The sequence below is a fragment of the Diabrotica virgifera genome, chromosome 8 (assembly GCF_917563875.1).
Source record: "Diabrotica virgifera virgifera chromosome 8, PGI_DIABVI_V3a".
NCBI classification, from domain to species: domain Eukaryota; kingdom Metazoa; phylum Arthropoda; class Insecta; order Coleoptera; family Chrysomelidae; genus Diabrotica; species Diabrotica virgifera.
This window is the reverse complement of record NC_065450.1, coordinates 11,950,474-11,974,376: the sequence shown is the minus strand read 5'-3', so window position 1 is coordinate 11,974,376 and position 23,903 is coordinate 11,950,474.

Here is a 23,903-nt window from a genome sequence, read left to right as displayed (position 1 = left end):
TTTATTGCTCCTTTGTCAACAGTTACATTCCATCCATCTACGTTACAAATACTGCGGCACTTCACTTCAATGACTAGTATGCTTATTTCATTGCAGTGAGCTACCTCCACGTCATTTAACTCAACAGTTAGATGGACGTACCAGTGGACCACTTGGTTTTTCAGGGCCAATAAGGAAACTTCTGGAACGTTGTAAAAAGAAGGCTGTTGTCGATTTTGTTGCAATAGAAAACAATCTAGCAATATTATTAGAAACAACAGACCTTAGTACCGACCAGAAGTACTTGTACCAAATCAGTCAATGCGGGAAAATGTCCTAATGATTTGAGCCTTAAAAAACCTGGGAAAATATCACATGCAAGGTGGCTGATAGTTGAAAATCGGTTGCTTCGATTGTATGTTGGAACTGAATGTCCCATCCCCCAATAGGGAACTTGCACAATTTTTTTTTATTACATAATAATGTTCAGTTTTGTTTAAAAATGAGATTTCCAAAATTTCACGCTTCAAAAACTCGTAATAACTTAGAAATACGTATTTAAAGTCTTCAGCGGTATAAAATAGTTCAAACGACCCGTGACGTCACATAGTTTTACATTAGTTATTATTATGGTTATATTTCCCTGTGTCTAGGTACACGCTAACGTGTACGCAAACAAAATAGTTAGGTATGTACACGCGAATTAAACTTCATCAAGCCAGTGACATTATTATTTAGCGTGAGCAGTGACTGTATATTTTGGTACATGCTATTTTGATATGTTTAGCGTGTGTTTGATAGAAAAATATTTGTTAAAGGAAGGGAAGCAGAACTATTCAGATGTTTCAAACTTAATTGTAATAAATCAATGTATATATTAAAGTATATATTTAGGTTAGCAAAATAAATATATGTATTTAGTTGACATAACACGTAAAAAATATTGTTAAAATAATTTTTATACGTAAGTTAATTATTATAATCAACTATTCTAAATGGGAAATAAGCCACAATTTAACTAAAAAAAATGATTTTATTAACGTTTCGACGTCCAAATCGGATGTCATTGTCAAAATACAAAAATTAGTCAGATTACATAAATTATTAGAAAAATTTTTTACTAAGCAACACCATTTTTGTTGAATTTAATAATATTTTGTATTTTGACAACGACGTCCGATTTAGACGTCGAAACGTTAATAAAATCATTTTTTGGTTAAATTGTGGCTTAGTTCCCATTTAGAATAGTTGATTACAAAAATGCCACAAGGATAATAGCTTCAGAACAAGTTAATTATTATTGTGAAAGCATTAGGTCTTCCTTTTATTTTAATCTTTTACGGTAATACATACTATTTCATTTATAACTAAAAAAAATATATAATAATTTATAGTCTCTTATCTTTTTCGTACTATTATAAAATGTTCTTAAACTCATTAAAAGAACTAAATAATTGTCCACACTCCGTAGTTAATTTAAAAACAAACACTAAACAAATAAAAAATAAGAAATCACTGACACTCTAACTTTTTTATTTGCGTACACGGTAACGTATACCTAGACACAACCTTATATTTAGGTATATTCTTCTTCTCCTTCTTTAGTTTATTGGCCTCCACCTACTTGGGTATTTGGCAAGCTCATCGTCGTCAGGTCGTCAAGTCAAAAATATTTATATTCTAATGACATTTATCGTATGTCATTGTAATAATATATACCAGTTTGTTAAAATTGTAGTTTTATACTGTTTTTGAAGGAATGAAACGAAGGTTTACTATTGAAAATAAAACCATTTTGTAAAAGTACGAATTTTTCTATGAATAGTTCAAACGATCAAAAACACTTGTAACGTCAAATAAAAATGTATTTTCTACTGACGTTTATAACGTCTAATTTAAAATCCTGTTTACTTTATTGGAAAAATGTAAATGTAAAACCAAGTGACGTCACGAAGCGTTTTGGACCACCTGTTTTAATTTGAATTTTTAATCGTCTTTAGGGGCCAAACGAAAGACAAACAAAACTTTTTTATCTTTGATACATGTTTTAAATTATGTTGTGTTGTGATTTATAACATTTTTTTCGAATTTAAAAATTTATGCAAGTTCCCTATTAATAATATGTTAATAAGTTTCATCCAAAAAGTGTATGCACCAGTTTGGTTTTATACAAAACTGTATCCTAGCTGTTCTGATGGTTCAAAACATTTATGGCGAATGATCCATTATTCACGATTTCTACCATTTGACCAAAGAAAAATTGTCGTTGCTGTTATCCAAAGGAATGCTTATTTTGCCCATCCCGAAAATGTATTACACCGTATGATGAAAGATGAACGAAAACATATACGGCAGCTAGGACTACGCAGAGTGCCGAAAGCTAGAGAAAGTCAGAAATAAAAAAAGATTTGGATATTCAAAATACCAACATTAAATTTTAGTGCTTCAGATTATAATGACGTAATTTCTATTTCTGGATTCAAAGTTACGGCTCCTCTTTTGCTAAAACATATTTCCAATGAAGATGTAAGAGATATGATTGATTCTGGGAATTACAACAACATTACAACAGAGGTATTAAATTGCCCTTGTCATACAAAATCCGTGGAAAGAACTGTTAAGTTAGTAACTGAAGCATCAGCTGCTGTTTGTGGGCCAGAATCAAGGGATGGCTTTATCCGTTCAAGGTTGCAGTTTAGAAATATTATGCCGTTTTTTAACACAAAGTCAGACTACCAATCTTAAACTGTACATTGTTTCATAAAACAATTATTTAGATTCAAAGAACTGATAAAAAATTAATGTTTGAAATTTTATTTTTTTTGTTATTCCCAAAAATTTAAATTTAGTATGGAACCTGAAGATAGGGTCCAATACAAAAAAAATTTCTTACAGTTTTATTATACATCAAAACACAACTTTTTCGCACTAGCCCCATAAAAAATAATGACTTCGAATTTTTCGTTCCACCCTACCGTAATAACACTAATAGAAAAATGTACGGAATATAACGTTCAAAATCATATGATGTTTGTAGATTTTCAAAAATGCCACTACAATGGATTATGAGCTGTACTAGAATCTCTATTAAACAGCCGTATCGACTGAAGATACACAAATATAATTAAAACATAGTAAATGCCACCATTCAAATCTTACTTACACCATTTTTGAGATCTGCAGATGACATAATATCCAAGAACTTAATGAAATAATGTACCTATGTATAAAAATATGTCTGTATACCTGGTCCATGTCATCAAACTGGGAAACTCAAAACAGGATGCTGAAATGAAAAGAAGAATTCAACCAGTACGAGCCGTCTTCAGTAGATTAGCATAATATAATATCTAGAAAAATACCTCCATATTCCTAAAAATTTAGGGAAAAAGGTGTATACCACAAACATACTATAAGAACGCTATAAGTTTGATCAGTAGGGTTGGAGATCATAGCTCTTACCAGGAAATCTCCTAAAAACTAGAAAAGCACAAAGGGCAATGGGAACGAAGATTAGGGATATCGTGAAATCATCATCATCTTTCTCTTTGCCTTATCCCTATGCGGGTTCGGCTTCCCTAATTGCATTTCTCCACACAACTCTATCTTAGGTCATAGCAATGTTAATCCCTTTTACCAACATGTCCTGCCTTATCTTCTCCCCCCAGGTCTTCTTTGGCCTTCCTCTCTTACTCCTTCCAGGAATCTGCACTTCAGCTATTCTTCGTATTGGGTGATTAACGTCTCGACGTTGAACATGACCAAACCATCTTAACCTATGCTCTCTCATTTGGGCATCAATTGGTGCTATCAATTACTCTCTCCCATATTTTCATGGTGTGGCTAAGTAGTTTTATAGTAGTTTGTAGTATAATATATGTAGTTTGTGCATTGTTGTATGTCTCCCTTCTTTTTGTAGACAGGTACTAATATACTGCTTCTCCATTCGTCTGGCATTTCTCAAACTTCCATAATTCTATTAAATAGACCTGTTAGCCAACTTATTCCTGTCTCTCCCAATGCTCTCCATACTTCCCCAGGAATATCTGGTCCGACTCCTTTTCCTTTCTTTATTTTTTGAAGCGCTTGAGCCACTTCCTCGTTTGTTATTCTGGTAACCATTACTGTTACTATCTCCGTTAACTCCACAGACTGTCTGTCAAATTCTTCATTTAATAAACTGTCAAAATACTTTCTCCACCTATTTTTGACATCCTTTTCGTGAATTAGTATTTTATTATTTTCATCTCGGATACATCTAATCTGATTAAAATCTCTTGCTTTCTTTGCTCTCTGTTTGGCTATTTTATACATCTTTGGCCTTATATATCTTTCCTTTTTGGCGACCATATAGTTTTGAAGATCTATGTCCGATCTGGTTTCTTGCCAATTTTTATATAATTTGTCCTTTTCTTTTACCAAGTTACTGACGTTTTCCCAAGTATTTCAATAGCAGTCTCTCTAATAATATTGGCAATTTTTCTCCAAATTGTGTTACGGCTTCCTTTCATGTTCCAACATATTTTTTCTACTTTTCTTTCCCTGAATAGACCTTCCTTCCTTCTCATCTTTTAGCATCCACCACTTGTTTTTTTGTTGTCCTCTCCGATATTTTTGTTTAGTTTCGCTTTTTACTTCGAGGTCCAGAACAAGCAGCTTATGTTGTTGGCTTACTGTCTCACTAATGATTAAATTGCAGTCCTTGCATTCACGTATGTTTTCTTTCCTTATCATGAAGTAGTCTATTTGGGATTGATGTTGTCCACTTTTGTAGGTAATAGGTTGAGTTTCTCTCTTTTTAAAGAATATGTTAACAATCGCCATATCTAATGCTGTTGCTAATTCTAGCATGTCATCTCCAGCTTCATTTCTAGTTCCAAAGCCTAATCCCCTATGTATTGTTTCATATCCTGTCTTGGCTTGGCCCATATGTGCATTGAAATCACCTCCTATTATAACTTTCTCCTCTGCTGGAATATCACTCAGTACGTCTCCTAATTGGTCATAGAAAGCTCTTCTTTCATTCTCACCCAGACCTGTTTGAGGAGCATACACACACACAACATTCAATACTTCTTTATAAATTAGAAATTTCACTGACATCATTCTATTACTCGTTCTTATCAGGGATATCGTAAAATAAATAACAAAAATAAAATGGCGGTGAGCCCTTCAAATAACCAGATAGGATATGAAAAGGTTGATACTGGAAATACTAGGATAGGACCAAGGAGGAGGATAAGAAGTATGGGAAGACCACAAAATAAATGGGTAGATGATATTATATGAACAGTGGCAAGCAAACAAGGGATTAGATTGGCACAAAATAAAAAAAATAAAACAATTGGGTAAGACCTAATTTCAGGAATGAGTGGAAAATGGTTGACAAAGTAGAAGAATCCCTGTAGTGAATAAATAGCAGATAATTACAAAGATATTTGTATAGCAAATAAAGTATACCATTTAAAAAAAATCTGACGAAGATAATACAAAAAAACCAACGATAATTCAAGATAACTAAAGATAACGGCAAAGAAGTCAGTGCTGGCCTCATATACAAATTAATTAAACAGTTTATCTGTTTAAACAGATATATTGTTCAAGATCTAGAATGTTTAGATTATAAATTTAAAAATCGCTTAAATGTATATTTGATTTTAAGCATACCATTAACGGTTTTTTCTTTATTTTCGTTAAAATTATTTAGAATATTTTTGTAAACGTCAATAATTTTAGCAGCAAGTGCTTAGACATATTTTAATTTTCTTGACAATTTTTAGTAACTTCGAACAGCGACTGATCTATGATAGGGAAAAGAAAATAATAATAATGAAATTTGAATGTATCATGCATCATTATTCGGTTGAATAGAAAGAATAAAAAATTCATAAATCTGTTATTTCGATAGCGAATTTGAGTCCGCTAAAAAATGGAAAATTAAAGATAATAGAAAGGACTATAACAGAACATAATTGATTATCTTTAAAGAAAATAAAGTAAATTGTTCTAATATTTTTCAAAATCTATAGAATTTATTTAATGGTTTCATTGGATAAGGAAAGTTTTTAACTATTCTAGTGTCTGTTTTGTTTACTATTTCAAAGTTTTTGATGTGAATAGTGTAGATCCATATAATACAATAAAACACTTTGAACAGCTATGGTAGATTACGGGAAAGCACTTGAATCCTTAGAAATTTGGTCCATCATTAATGCCTGTAGCAATAATAGAGTTCATGACCGATATACAAAAATCATTAAGAGTATATATTTATATTATGACAATGCAACACCGCAAGTAAAATCAGAAGAAAAAACAAAAAAAGACAAATCTACAGAGAGAGGTTAGAAAAGGAGATTATATCTCTCCAAAGTTATTTACTGTAGCTTTAGAAGATATGTTTCGATCTTTAGAATCGTCAAATTAAGGAGTGATGGTGATGATACACGGTGAAATTTTTAACCATCTGAGATTTGCCGAAGGTGTTGTTGGATTGACTTGTAGGAAAAAAAATCGAACTTTCAAAACTTAATCTTAAAAATGATTTAAATGGGAGAGGTTTCATTTAAATAGAACATGTTTCTTAACATGGAAAGCATTTGGAAGATTACAAACAGTATTTAAATCAATTTTACCAAATATCTTCTTTGCAGAAACTTTCGATTAGTAGGTATGTAGTGCCGGTTCTGACATATAAAACTGAAACATGGCCTTAGCTCTCGGAGAAACTTAAAATCAACAAACTTTAAGTTGCTCAAAGTACTATGGAACAGAGAATGCTCTACATTAAGTTCAGCGATCGCAAATCTAATGAACCAAAATATTGCCATGGTAAAGTGAAACTAGGCAGGGTACATACGACAAAAATTGAGCACAACCGTTTTACGAAGCCAATTTATCGAGTGTATCTCAAACCAGATAGACTAATGACATATTAAGCAAATGGCTGGGCCTCCATTTTTGACCCTTCGCTTCGTTATCGAACGTATTCGCTTTGTATACTAAACAGATCCGAAGAAAAAGAAATAGAGGTAAAGGAAGAGTTTTATAACCTAATGGACCAAGTATATGAAAGCATCCCCAAATATGATCTTAAAATAGTCCTTGGAGATAACAATGCGAAAATAGGTAGAGAGGACATATTTATGCCTACTATAGGAAAATACAGCTTGCATCCAACAACGAATCAAAATGGACACATGCTCATCGACTTTGCAAGAGAAAAAAATCTTTTAATAAAAAGTACCTACTTCCAGAGAAAGGAAATACACAAGGGCACTTGGAGATCGCCGGACGGTCAAACGGTAAACCAAATAGACCATGTTTTAACAGAGAAGGATGTAGAAAAAAGCATAATGCATATACGTTCATATAGAGGGCCAGATATAGATTCAGACCACTTTTTAATGGGAATACAAATGAACCAAATAATACCTATAAATAGAAACAGAAACAGAGAAAAACGCATGATGAACAAGCTAGTCAGGTTACAAAGAGAAGAAGAAAAAAAGGTATACCAGTTGGCACTTAACAAGCAACTGGAACTTATTACAGAAAATGACAATATAGAACAAACATGGGACTTAATTAAAAATACCTTAAAAGCCGTAGCAGGTGATACTGACAAGCCAATCAAGAAACAACGAAAGGTATGGTTCGACGATGAATGCAAACTAGAAATAGAGAAACGGAACAAGCTACGATTCGAAAGTCTAAGACTGAAATCAAAAACAGCGGTAACACTTCACATAGAGCAAAGAAGAAAAATCAGCGCAATTTTAAGAAATAAAAAAAGAAAATTTTACGAAGATACGTTGAAAGCCATTGAAGAGAATTACAAAAATAATCTTATTAGAAATTTGTGTCAAGGCATTAAAAATCAAAAAAGAGAATATAAACCACAGCCCATTTATTACAAAGATAAAGAAGGAAAAATGATATTTGATGACCAAGAAATATTAAAACGATGGAAACAATATTTTGATGAATTGTTAAACGGGGAGTATACAAATAATCACAATGAAGAAGACACATATGTTGGAAATGAAGAACACATAAATCACGATAATGAAGGATACACAGACGAAATAATGAATATGCAAAGAGACAGTACGGAAGATATAGCACCATCCCTAAATGAAGTTGAAATTATTATTAAGAATCTAAAAAACTATAAATGTCCTGGAAGTGATTCTATAACAGCGGAAATGTTAAAATATGGAGGAGCGCAGCTGACAGACAAAATACACAAATTACTAAAAAACATATGGGAAAAGGAAGAACTACCAATGGAGTGGAAGCAGGCAGTGATATGTCCTCTTTATAAAAAGGGGGACAAAGCAGAATGTCAAAATTATAGGGGCGTGGCACTATTAAATGTAATATATAAGATATTAGCAGTCCACATCAAAAACAAGCTAGCAAGAAGTCTTAACAATAGCATAGGTGAATACCAGTGGGGCTTTAGAAAAGGGAGAAGTACTATAGCCAATATCTTTACTTTCAGAGAAATACAAGCTGAGAGCTATGAATATAATAAACCAACAATTGCACTCTTCTTAGATTTTAAGCAAGCTTTTGATAGAATAAAAAGAAAAGAAATATATAAAGCGTTAAAAAATCTAGAAGTTTCACCAAAAATAATAAGAAGGATAAAGCTTACACTTACGAAAACAGAAAATAAAGTAAAAGTAAATAACAAACTAACAGAAAATTTCGAAGTGAAAGAAAGAGTACGACAAGGGGATCCGTTGTCATCACTGCTATTTAATGTAGTATTGGAAATGATAATAAAAGAGGCTAATATTAACAGATCAGGACATATATATCATAAAAAACATCAATGTTTGGCATTCGCGGATGATATAGTAATTCTATCCAGAAGCAAGGAACAATTAAAAGAGGTAGTAGAACGACTAGAAAAGGCAGCTCGAGAAAAAGGACTTTATATAAATGAAACAAAAACTAAGTACATGGAATGGACCGACAAAAAATTTGAACAAGGGCAATATTTAGTGATAACAACGAATGAAGGAACAATGTATAAATTTGAAAAGGTAGAGAGATTTGAATATTTAGGGACCTTATTTTCTAGTAAACCAAATATCCGGGATGAAATACACAAAAGACTAATGTCAGGGAATCGTTGCATATATGCACTCAATAGAATACTCAGAAGCAAAAATATATCCAAAGCAGCTAAATTAAGAACGTATAAAACTGTGATACGACCAATAGTTACGTATGCCTCAGAAACCTGGAATATGACAAAAACTGAGCAATCAATGTTACAAGTATGGGAAAAAAATACTTAGAAGGATATTTGGGGGAAAAATAATCAACAATCAGTGGACACGAAGAACAAACAAGGAGTTAGAAGAATTGTATAAGGAGCCTAATATAATTGCAGTTGTAAGATCACAAAGACTTAGATGGTTAGGACATGTCCAAAGAATGGCCCAAGTTAGAATGCCTAAAATCATGTTAAGCGCTACAATAGGTGGTAAAAAGAGAAAAGGAAGACCTAGACCAGATGAAGTCATGAAGTTAATGATGACCTGAGGTATCTCAATGCAACCAATTGGAAAGAAAAAGCGAAGAACAAGCAAGAATGGAGGAAGATTGTAAACCAAGCCATGAGCCTGCCTGGCTCGAAGTGCTAATGTATATATATACTATGGAACGGAGAATGCTCTACATTAAGTTCAGCGATCGCAAATCTAATGAACCAAAATATTGCCATGGTAAATTGGAACTAGGCAGGGTACATACGATAAAAATTGAGGACAACCGTTTTACGAAACCAATTTATCGAGTGTATCTCAAACCAGATAGACTAATGACATATTAAGCAAATGGCTGGGCCTCCATTTTTGACCCTTCGCTTCGTTATCGAACGTATTCGCTTTGTATACTAAACAGATACGAAACGAATATGTTCGATACCGAAGCGAAGGGTCAAAAATGGAGGCCCTTGGTTACGAATAGATTCAAAAAACAACGAACAGAAATGGATATACCTAAGAGAGCCCTACATATTTATGGTGATGGATGAAATATTTGTTGAGGATGATGTTTCTGAACAGCTTTTGGAACATTATTCCTTCGTTTTAGTATGGGCTTCTGATTTGATATAGGTCATACGAGTTCACTCAACATGAGACTTTAGAGCATAAGACTTGCCTATATTTTCTTTAAAAATACTGATTTCTAGCCATGTTTATTAATTTTCTTTAAGATAATTTGTATTCCAACTTGAATTTAGAGGAGAAATGTAAAAAGACCCGCAAAACATTTTTCTTTGACTTTATAAATGCAGAAAAAAATTTATTTTAATATTTCGTATTACTTCAAACATAAATTGATCTCTATTAAACTGTTCAAAAATATGACAACTCTTGTAACATAAATATTATATTTTTCCGTTTTATTCGCATATTAATTCATCAATCTTATTATAAGAACATCCTCAGGTAGTTGATGGTTAGATTATAGGGTGTATTTAAATTTCAAATAATTTTCATACATAATCTGACTACAATCTATAAAGTTTTGTTATTTTATTCTTAAATTGGAATAGCAACCAATGTATTTATGCACATCAAAAATTTGCAGAGACTGGAAGGTTTTTTTTGGCAATTAGAAAGAAAAACAAAAATTTAAAATTTTATCACTAAACATCTGTTGTCAAAGTAAGAACTTTTTAAAGATGAAGATTTTATATGGGTTTAATTTGAAAGCCTGTTCAGATTGTATAGGATTTATAATAATCCCTTAACGTTTTTGAAAACATATTTTATATTATGTTATAGTTAGACCCAAACCCAGACATCCAAAGTGAAAGTTATCCTCCAACACCAAATTGTTCTATATGGTCCATATAATGTTCAAAGTCACACCATTTTGAGCGTCGGGTTTGGGGGAGAGGGGGGAGAAATATATAAATTCGTAGTTTTATAAGTTTTTCGTCAATATTTCTAAAACCATGCGGTTTACCATGGACAGCCCTCTATACAAAATTGTTCTACATTCAATTTTAAATAAAAAAAGCTCTATGCATAGCCCTTCTAAAATGAACGGTTCCAAAGTTACGGAGGTAGTATAGTATAATTTGTCCAAAAAAAGGCCTAACCCAGACATCCAAAGTAAAAGTTTTCTTCAACACCAAATTGTTCTATATGGTCCACATATTGTTTATTAAAAAGTTACACAATTTTGAGCGTCCGGTTTGGAGGGGAGATGGGGAAAAGTCGGTAAATTAATAGTTTCTTTAGGTTTTTCGTCAATATTTCTAAAACTATGCTTAGCGTAAAATATGTTCTATAGAAAAATGTTCTACATAAAATTTAAAACAAAAAAGGTTCATATATAATTGTTATAAAATCAACGGTTCCAGAGTTACGGAGGGTGAAAAGTGGAGGTTTTCGATACTTTTTATATTTACCGATTTCTCCCCCTCCCCCCCCCCCAACCCAACGCTCAAGATGGTGTGACTTTTTTCTGAACATTATGTGGACCATATAGAACAATTTGGTGTTGGAGGATAACTTTGACTTTGGATGTCTAGGTTTTTGGTATAGTTATACCATACATTGCCCAAAAAATATAAAAAGTATCGAAAACCTCGACTTTTCACCCTCCGTAACTCTGGAACCGTTGATGTTATAACAACTATGTATACAAGATTTTTTGTTTTAAATTTCGTGTAGAATATTTTTTATATAACATTGTTTACGCTAAAGCATAGTTTTAGAAATATTGACGAAAAACTTAAAAAACTACTAATTTACCGACTTCTCCCGCATCTGCCTCCCAAACCGGACGCTCAAAATGGTGTAACTTTTTACTGAACAATATGTGGACCATACAGAACAATTTGGTGTTGGAGGAAAACTTTTACTTTGGATGTTTTGGTCAGGCCTTTTTTGGACCAGTTATACTATACTACCTCCGTAACTTTGGAACCATGAATTCTAGAAAGATTTTGAATAGGGCCTTTTTTATTTCAAATTTTATGTAGAACAATTTTGTATAGAGGGTTGTTCATGCTAAACCGCATAGTTTTAGAAATATTGACGAAAAACGTAAAAAACTACGAATTTACCGCTTTCTCCCCCCTCTCCCCCCAAACCCGACACTCAAAATGGTGTGACTTTTTTCTGGACATTGTGTGGACCATATAGAACAATTTGGTGTTGAAGGATAACTTTCACTTTGGATGTCTGGGTTATGCCATCTTTTGGATCAACTATACTATACTATTAAGAAAAAAAAACATATTGGCCAGGTTAAATAGTAGAGAGTAGATTTCCTTGTTTCACTTGATACTTGTTTCACTTAAAAACCTTCGGAGTTATATTTTACATAAAATTTTATTTTTATTGTATCTAAGTAGCCAAACATCAATAAAGAAACTGTAGGTCAGTAAAGATACTCATAATTGTATTGTAATAAATCTCTAAGTGCATGAAGAACAGTAAGGATTCCGAAACACTAGATCCACCATAGATCCAAGATTAATTATCGGACAAAGTCGAAAAAGCTATTACTTACGTTTTCATGAAATAAATAAAATTTATCACTACCACTGAAACTGAACAGTCACTGTGGAATTTCCATTGTTAGGAATTCCAAAATCTAATTATCAAAACGTGTAACACGAAATCTCGATTTTAAGTTTCTGGCAACAAATATGTTGTATTGAAATCTGCGTAGAAAACGCTGAATTTAAACTTTCACATTACGGTCGCCTAAATACTATAAGTTGATAACTCGAAATTAGTAGTTCTGAAATAAATCAGTTTAAAGATTTTAAAGATATTTGTGCTGCTACCATGATGTTAGTAATTACGGAATTTAATCTGCAGCTATAAAATACTGTTCCTTTACTTTTTGGCTACTGATTTATTTAGGAGTACGATGCAAATTTGTTTTGCAATATGGAAAAAATATGAAAAAGCAAAGTTACCAACTTTTAGCACTACCAAAATGTGAACATTTGGAAATGTAGCATGTCATGCCAAGTTGCATCTAAGTTAACTTTTTAACAAGAGTTATATTTTAAGGATTATTTTGGTGAAAATTAACTCTCCGCCATGGATGATTATGAGTGTTAACTAGTATTACCGTTTGTTGACTCCTTTTTTTGCTGGCAGGTGCACGCAAACACGGCATTGATCCTTTTTGGGATGGTAAAATCCATGATTATAATTTTCGGTAAAGATTTTCCTGTGCATGTTTAATGGAAATTTAGTTGCTGATCTCTCATCGCAGTTACTACTATACAGTTTGTACATAACAGTTATGATTAGAGCTCGGGAAATATGCAAAATGCATATTAAGTGCATATTTGCATGTTTTGGATAAATTTTGTAAGTGCATATGCATTTATTAAAATTGCATATTTTTAGACTTTTTCCATTTTTGTGCATTTTTTTGCATAGATGCATTTTAAAGAGAAGTGTTTTAAATCGCTGTTATGTGATTCCTCAACTTCTTGGTTTATAACAATCTTATCGACATCCGGATCAACTGTTACCCAAAAAATTCGTGTTCTACAGGTCAAAATACATAAAAAAAACTTAAGTAACTCCATCTGAATACAGGAGGCCGTTGTACCCCCCCTGGCGACAGGACTATAATATCCTTAATATCTACCTTTTACAATTTATAAGGCGACGAATAAAGGAGACGAAGGGGACTATACAATATGCAGTCACATTTTGTTAGTGAAAACATTTTGTTATTGTTAAGTGATGCTGCGCCATATGACCAAAGGTGGACAACATTTAAAAATATTTTTTCAAATTTGTTACTTGTCTAGAGCACGCGTCTGCTACAAATAGAGTAGCAGGATGCTACAAACTGTAAGGATGGAATTTACAATGGTCAATACCCGTGTATCAAATATAAAAACATATTTTTAAAAGCCTTTCTGAGAGTATATGGGTATAAAGATCGTTTACCTAATGTGCCTTTACCACCTGAACTTGTGATAACTTGATGGAGAACATGGTTAAATTCTGTAAATTTCATAACCGATAATTTTGAGGGAGTTAGAGACGTCATTTGTAGTTTCGATGTAGAAGTAACTCAGGTGCCATGAAAAATGTGTGAATGTTTTAAAAAAACCGTTATTAAAAAGTAATTTGACACATATCCAAACCAATTTTGTAAACATTGCTTAGCGAATTACTAAATTAGAAAAGCGAAACATTTCTTTAGACCAAAGTATTGAAATTATCAATTTATTACATAAAATAATTAAACATCTTGGTGAAACCAACAAAGTGTATCAAAAATCTGCACGGTGTTAAAGAAAAATGAGGGATATCAAAAAATAATTAAAAAATATTATTAAGATGGGGAAATATGAAGATAATTTAATTTTATAGGTAGAACCCTTAATTAAATAATATTTTAAGTTTGCTTCTTTAACTTCATGTGAAGTAGAAAGAAGTTTTTCCGCGTATGCTTAAACAATTACAATCAGATATACCTATACTGTTTTTCTGTAAAAAATTTAGAAAAACGTCTAAGGTACATTCCATGTCAAATCACTCAGGCAAACAATTTTGGATCTCCGATTTGTCTGACAATTGGTATATAGCTTCTGCGGGACGTAAAAATAAGATATTTAAGGTCAAAAAATCTTCTTCTTCTTTTTTCTCAAAATGTTATTTTATGCGGTTTACAGTGATTTGGTGTTTATTTAAACAAATTTGCATTTTCTGTCGGAAAGTATCAATGAAAAACATAATATTTTAATCGAAAGGACTCAAAAATGTCAATATATGGCATTATAACAAGTTATTTTGAATCAAAACAAGTTTTTGATCAAATTTTATTATAGTGTAAAAAACGTTAAAATACCGTTTTTTACATTTTCCTCCATTCCCAAAATACATCATCATCGATTTGGCTGAAAATTTGCCCACAGGTAGCCAAAAGATAGGACTTTAAGTGGTTAGAAGGATTTGAACTATATTACAATACCAAAAAAGTTACATGCAGTAATATCAGACTCAAAAGTATATATTAGTCCAGTCGGGATAGCATTTGACCTTGAATGCCGAGCTGCCCAAAATTTGATTTTTTTGATCTTTAGGGGAGTCAATAATAGCCTAAATTTAAAATCACGAATGAATTCCTCCGTTACGTTAGCCGCCATCTTGATTTTAAAGGAGAACCTGTTTTGCTCAATATCTCCGCCATTTACAACTTTTCGACAAAAATGGTAGGAACTGAAATTGTTCCCAATAAATCGTATTTACAATTATTACAATTTCTTTTTAAAATTTTTTGTCGTGAGGTAGATATTTTCGAGTTAATTTTACTTAGAGTAGACGCCTATATTTTTGACTATAATATTGCATGTAACTTTTTTGGTATTGTAATATAATTCAAATCCTTCTCACCACTTAAAGTCCTATGTATTGTCTATCTGTGGGCAAATTTTCAGCCAAATCAATTATGATGCATTTTGGGAATGCAGAAAAATGTAAAAAAACGGTGTTTTAACGTTTTCTACACTATAAAATGTGATCAAAAGCTTGTTTTGAATTAAAGTGACTTGTTATAATGCCATATAATGATATTTTTGAGTCCCTTCTATTAAAATAATATGTTTCCATTGATACTTTACGATAGAAAATGCAAATTTGTATAAATAAACACCAAATCACTGTAAAATCGCATAAAATAACATTTTGAGAAAAAAAGAAGAAGAAGATTTTTTGACCTTAAATATCTTATTTTTACGTCCCGCAGAAGCTATATACCAATTTTCAGACAAATCGGAGTTCCAAATTTTTTTTGCTCCAAAATTGAGTGATTTGAAATGGAATGACCCATAACAATGTTTAGTTTTAATAATTGTAATAATAAATAATAAAGAATGATGATAAATATAAAGAATAAAAAATGAATATAATGATGTAGGTTATAGAAATTTCAATAAATATTTTTTATGACTTCAGCATAAAATAAATATTTTTTTTAGCAAATACCTCGACAGTCCATTGGCATCAAATAAATAATTATATACCTCCAAAACAAGGATTACTGCGTTTTTTTATTTATATGCATTAAATCCATAAAAGCATATTTAAGTGCATATTTCAACTGTTTTTGTGCATATTTGCATGCATATTTTAGGGTTTTTTAAGTGCATATTTCCCGAGCTCTAGTTATGATTAACGATGAGTCGAGGTACTTGGGTTTAGAAGTTAATTCACAATAATTGGAGGGCACTGAAGGAAAACTTTCAATGTGCGACTTCACTGCTTCAACTAAAAGAAGATCAGTTACTTTTTAATGTGTGTACCTCTTCTGTCCTTCTCAGTAGTATTTCCCTGTGTGCTTTTCTTCATTGCTGTCGTTAATTACGACGTTTATATAACCACATTGTTTTTAGAATCAATAACAAATGCTTGATTATACACTATTACTCTTAACATAATCGTGCACTAAAGGCAATCTTTTAGTTTGTGCTTAGTCTGTTTAACGACAACCACTTTGAGATTGCCAGATCTGCTAACATTTCTCGAATTTTTGCATTAACATGAACCGAATCAATGGATAGCAATTACGTGGTAGGCTTAATGGTTTCAAAACAACCCGCGTTACACCTAGATAACTAGAGTTAGCTAGTTGTAGAATTTAGTGTATGTAGAATTTGCAATTATTTCGATAAACCAATAATTTGATAACTCATCTTGTCAAGTTTTAGCACTATCATAAATAAATACTTAACCCGTTTGGACCAGGTTATCAAGTTTTGCACAATATGGAGGCACATAAAATAAACCCTGTGATCTAGTTATCTCAAAAACGCCAGTTTTGGGGTTATAAAGTTATAGCACTAAGGCTACGAGTATCTCGTGACACGGGAAATGCTTCCAATAAGGAGAAATTGTGTGTAATTATTAGCTAAAGATGTGTAATTTCAAAAAACATACTTGTGCAATTAGTCCTGTCGCCAGGGGGGGTACAACGGCCTCGTTAATTCAGATGGACTTACCCAAGTTTTTTTTATGTATTTTGACCCGTAGAACACGAATTTTTTGGGTAACAGTTGATCCGGATGTCGATAAGATTGTTATAGACCAAGAACTTGAGGAATCAAATAACAGCGATTTTTGGCAAAACAAAACAATATTTTGTATTTTTTGGGTCATTTTAAGCAAAAAATATTTCTACAAGTTTTTTAGTAGGATGCACAGTTTTCGAGATAAACGCGGTTGAACTTTCAAAAAATCGAAAAACTGCAATTTTTAAACCCGAATAACTTTTGATTAAAAAATAAAATAGCAATTCTGCTTAGCGCCTTTGAAAGTTCAAGTCAAATTATGTCGGTTTTGATTATTTGCATTGCTAAAAATTTATTGTGTTATTGTTAAACAAAGCTACAAACAACTAGTGCGTGAGTGATGTTTCTATGATTTCTCATTTAAAATCGAACGAGTAGGTAGAATAGGTACTAGTGCAATCAAGACTATTTCTACGTTACATGCGGTAAAACGCATGTAAAAGCACGGGAAACCCTACGTGTTTATAGCTTTGTTAAACAATAAAAAAATAAATTTTTACGAATGCAAATAATCAAAACCGATATAATTTGACTTAAACTTTCAAATGCGGTAAGCAGACTTGCTATTTTATTTTTTAATCAAAAGTTATTCGGGTTCAGAAATTGCAATTTTTCGATTTTTTTAAAGTTCAACCGCGTTTATCTCGAAAACTGTGCATCCTACGAAAAAACTTGTAGAAATATTTTTTACTTAAAATGGCCCAAAAAATACAAAATATTGTTTTGTTTTGCCAAAAATCGCTGTTATTTGATTCCTCAAGTTCTTGGTCTATAACAATCTTATCGACATCCGGATCAACTGTTACCCAAAAAATTCGTGTTCTACGGGTCAAAATACATAAAAAAAACTTGAGTAAGTCCATCTGAATTAACGAGGGCGTTGTACCCCCCCTGGCGACAGGACTAAATTGAAAAGACGTAGTTCTAAACGATTTAGATCAGGGTGAGCTTCAAGGTGAAGCCCGGGTGTAGGAGTTTGTAATGATACGCCGAAACGTCGAACACGCATCGACACTTGGAACCGTGCGATTCTCACAAATCGCGCAGATATCCCCACTCAGTTCCACCTCTCCGAAACAACGCTGGCAGAGGGATATTTAACCCTGCATTGGTCGCTATGTAGGTTGCTACGCGAGTGGTCGCGCGTGAGATTTTCCCTCACATATCCAACTTTTGTCCTTCTTTACAAAATTTTACAAACAAGATGAGGTTTCATCAGCAATAAAGCCATTTGCTTTAAAAAGACATAACGTTTTTTTGTTTTATTATTATTATCTTTATATAAAATGTGACTATTGATGCCGCCAATATTTAACATTGAAAAATATATGGTAAGTGACCATCTACAATCTACAACTAACCCGTGAAACAGAATATATGATTTTCATATCGTCGACCACATCCACGGCGCCTTTTATTACATCATAAAAGGATATTATTTTAGGTATTCAGGGGAAAAATAAAATTAATATTTATACACAGTTGGTGACGCCGGTGGTCGCTCGATGAGAGAATCTCTCACATGAAGCGCATTTACTCAACAATATGGTAATACTAAGTAAACTGAGTCACTATCTGAGCGGACGAGTATATTAGATTTTCGAGGGAGGATAGTTAGGAGACTAGAAGGAACTACAGCGTGTATAATTTCCCAGAAAAAAGTTGTGCGCAATTTTCTAAAACCGTGAGAGAAAATCTCATATAGCGACCACTGGCGGGTTAAGGACGTCACAAGCAGAGATCCGTCAGTCTTGAACGACAGTTCTGGGCTCCACAACCAGCCAAGCGATGTGAGCTAGACAGGCCGAACTAGGTACCGAGGCATCTTGTTGAAGTGATCTCGCGCTAAGGCAGGCCAACTCGAGCCGCAAGGTGTACCGTGGTGAGGTAATTTGAGGCTCATAAATAAACGGTGGCAAGCGTACTATCAAATACCAAAATTGTAGAAAGTGACGCATACTTTAAATGTGGACCTTTGCGGGTCCAAGGGGAAAGGAAACCGACGAGTCATGGGCGTGCGGTTATTATTAAAAAAAGAATAAGAATTTTAGAACGAATTGATCGTCATAAAAATTATTTTCTTATTTTATAGATTTCTTATATGAAGAAAACGGTGCTACTATAGTATGCGGTCTACCCTGGGGATGCGATCTGCTTGTGAATATCATTATAGTGTTTTGTGGCTTCTTCCCAACTAAAATAGTAAATTGATATGGCAAAGTATAATTTATAAAGTTAAAATAATAATTCTTCCGATTTATGGGTTTCAGTTACTTGGTAAAAAATTTTTTGTCGGCACAGTATACCTGTGCCGCTAAACGATAATCTTTTCTCAGAGAAGAGTTTTACACACAATAATGAAAATCTTTACAAAGTGAATAAAATTCATAAATCAGAAGAATTATTATTTTAATTTTCCAAATTAATACTTTGTCATATCAATGTACTATTTTAGTTGAGAATAAGCCATAAAATTAGCTTATTCCCAACAAAAATAGTAAATTAATATGACAAAGTATTAATTTGTATAATTAAAATAATAATTCTTCTGATTTATGCGTTTTTATAACTTTGTAAAGATTTTACACCGGCACTTTAATATAATACAGGTTATACCCCGCAACCAACGGTAGACCGCGAGGTATAACAGAAACGCAACGATAGACCGCATATTATAGTAGCACCAAGCAAGGAATTTGATTCAACCCAGCCTGAGAGACTTGCTCAGCCCTTGATGACATTCGGGTGTAACAATTCATTGGAGCGAGGTAAAACTCGAGTAAAACAGGAGACACTCTACCGCGCTCCAATGCTCCAGACCATCCCTTTCCCCCCTAAAGCACTCTGATGCGCGATAGGGGCACAACTATCAGCCAAATGGTCTTCACGTGGGAGTTTTGCGTAACAGAACTCCAACGTGGTGCCCTAATCGATTGCAAATTCAGGCTAGCGTGACGCGCTTTAATCCTGTTTCATCTAGTGACTTCTCCGCGTAACTAAAATTGCTTGCTTGGGCCCTAGGCCTCTGCTCTGGGCTGGGCCCGGATCAGAGACTTGGTGCTCAAGGGTTTGGGCCCTACGAGCCCGTGTTTTTTGCTGTTTTTTTTTGTTAATTTTTTTGGCGGCTTGCGCCGGTTTTTGTTAGTAATTTTTTAATTTTTTTGGAGGCCGAAGCCGTTTTTTGTTTTTTTTTAATTTTTTTGGTAGTATGTCTCTGAAAAATAAAATCTGATTAATGGGGCCTAAACAGTGTTGCGCTTATCTACGTTGATAGAGATAAATATAAAAAATATGTTCAAATAAAAACTTACGTTATATATCACCTAATCTGAGTCATCTATGTCGTCTTCAGATTCATCACTAGTATCTTCACCTAGATGCACAACTATTGGTTCAATGGTAATTTCAATGAAGTTATCAAGGTTCCACATTTTCTTTTCTTCTTTCACTACATGTTCGATACATTTTATCCACGATTGTGAGGTCACATTGCTGACGGCACCATTAAGTAGATTTTTAACATCATTTAATTTATAAGTAAAATTTTTCCTTGCTACTTCATTTTTTATTTGAGCTCATATAAGTTCTATCGGATTTAATTCGCAATGGTATGGCGGCAATCGAAGTACAATTACGCCTCGTTCTCGCGCCATTTCATCTACTACATATTTAATATATTTATCTTTATGACACCGTGCTAAATTTAGTAATTCGGTCTTCAAATTTTGTTCATTGAATTTAATATTTTTTTTAGTAAGCCAATCCGCAATCTCTGCTTTTCTCCATTTAGTGGTTGGTAACTGTTCTACACGCCGGGAGTGATATGGAGCGTTATCCATAACAATAACAGATCCTGGTTGAATTTTTAATAGAATATCTGAAAACCATTTTTCATAATGATCTGCATCCATTTCCTCATGGTAATCTATAGTTTTTTAGAAACAAATGCATTTAAACCTCCTTCAACAAATCCAGAGTCGCTACCAATATGGGTAATAATAAGGCGTTTTCCCTTTTCAGATGGGGCTTTTAAACCTGTCGACAAACCATCTAGGAAAGCTTGTCGTTTGTTTTTCACATTTAAATCCTGCCAAATTTTAGTCACTGTATGTCCTTCATTTAACCATGTTTCATCTGTATAGTATATCTTTTTTCCATCTCTTCGAAATTCTGCAATTTTTTTCAGGTACCGTCTGCGCCATAAAATGATTTTTTCTTTTTCAATAAGAGTACTATTCCTCTTTCTCTTTAATTACCTAAAGTTCATTTCACGTAAAGTACGTAACAAAACACGTCTTGATATTTTTGGAATATTTTCATTAGATTGAAGGGAAAGAGCAATTTTTTTTATAGTTGGTAATTCGTTTTTAAAATAAAATTCATTTACTGCACGACGAATGGCCTGTTTCGTCGTATCATCCAATTCTATTTGTTTCCTTCCTCTTGTCTCAACCTTCAAAGTATTACTATCGTTTGTTTTATCGACTGTTTTAATGACTCTGTACACACTAGCTTCCGAAACTTTTGTTAAAATACTACATAATGTAACTACATCGCTTACATTCATATTTTGTTCTCTGGCTCGAAGTCCTTCAAATACATTTCCGATCATAGCTTTTTCTTCAGGTGTTCAATTGTGGCGTTTCTTTTTAATACACGGTTCACTACTACTACTGTCAGACCTATTTATTTTTTGTCACTACTTAAATTGAATTAATTAAACTAAATTACTCACAGTTTAGTAAATGTAAAATCACCCTCGTCTAATAACACTACAAATAATTCTGTTTTTAATCATTATTTGTCACTACTTAAATTGAATTAAACTAAATTACTCACAGTTCAGTAAAGGTAAAATCACCTTCCACTAACACTACAAATAATTATGTTTTTTATTATTATTTGTCACTACTTAAATTTAATTAAACTAAATCACTCACAGTTCAGTAAATTTAAAATCACCTTTTACTAATATCACTACAAATAATTCTGTTTTTAATTATTATTATTTGTCACTAAATTACTCACAATTCGCAAAACGTAAAATCAGCTGTCTGGTTTATGAAATACCTTTCAGCGCGCTCATGAAATGACTTACAGAAACACACGTACCCTTGAACGCTGCCGCTGTTGCCAGTTACATCGCCTTAATCTGCGACGACATTGTCGATCTCGGACAGTGCCTAAGGTTAGAGAAAGATATAAACTACGATCTTGCAGATAACGTTCAGTTAAATTATATATGCTGGCAACGTTCAATATTCTTAGAACTGCAATCTTGTCAAAAAGGTTTTAAATAGACCAGTCAAATTATTATTGAAATGTATTTGATATAAAATGAGATCTCTTCTCTCGGAACGTATATTCTAAACAGTCAGACAAAGAAGGTTTTTGTCAATTTTTAAGCGATTAAACAGATTCTGCAATAATCGACTAATTTGTTTATTAAATAGTAATTAAATTTTCTTATTTTGTCGATTTTCCGACAACAAAAATATTTTTTTAAAAAGGGTAAACGTTTAATTTTACTTGCCTATGAAAAGTTATTAAAACATGACTCACTTTCTACAATTGTGGTATTTGAGAGTAGTGAGCGAGCTCCCGATAAATTTATATACATATTTGAATAGCGTGTAAGAATATTTTATATTATTGTTAATTTTGTTCTTCTTTTCCAGACGTCTATACGGAGGAGGACTTCGCAGCGACGAATAGAATGACATATATTATTTTTATTTATTTTTTAAATAATTAGGCTGAATATATTTATTTTGTTTTAACCTGTGTTTACTGAGTCTGTCGTCTTAGAGGAACTACCCATGACAAATTTTAAAACTGTTTTGCATCTTTTTTGAGCTCCCAAAATTGACATTCTCGGGAAAATTCAGCTTGTTCTATGCTTTTTGTAAGTTAAATCTCTGACGAATGGACTATATCGGCAAATTAACAAGAAACAATAACAAAAAATTAAACCATTTTAATGAAATTCCTTTGAATATAAAACGTTGATTGAAAGTTATTTCACCAAATTCCAAAGCTTCAAACAATTTTCGGGTATAAAATCACATCTCATTCGTCTTTGGATTAACCCTTAAACACCCAAGGGTGGGTAAGAAATGTCCACCTAATGCGCATTCTCTTGTAACATATTTATTACGTGTTTAAAAATTTTTCAAAATTTATTTATTGTTAAAAATACAGCCTTTTATCGAATGTTATTTTCGTTTTACCGATATTTTTGAAAATAAAAGTAACATCTTGAGTTAAATATGGGTGGGTATAAAAAGTACACCCTTGATAAAACTTTTTACTAAAGGTTTCTCTATATACTCTGGGCTAATTAGTAAAATACAAGGAAAAGTTATTTACCAGCAATTCTATTGCTGGAATCGAATCTTATTATTGTATGTATTAATAATATAGATATGCGAAGTCCGCAGATAGTGTGCTACTTTTTTTATAAACAAAATGGCGCCCGAAAATTGTGTTTTTTTCAATTTTTGCTCTATACCTCCAAAGAGTTTAACTTTAGACCAAAAACACCCAAATAAAAATTCACGGCAATTAAATTATGCATAGAGACATGCTTTTTCCGATTTACTTCGACGAAAACTTTCCCCGGAAAAAGCGGGTTTTTCCAACAAAATCTTTAATTTTCAACTAAACTTTTAGATAAGTACTTGTTAATCAATAATTAAATAACTTGGTAACGTAAAAGCCCTTTCCGTATATATTATAATTACAGAAGACGATGGAAATTGAATGAACAGTTCAGCAACAATTGAAATGTTAATTAAAAATTTACGGTCGCTATAATAACGACAATAATTATGAT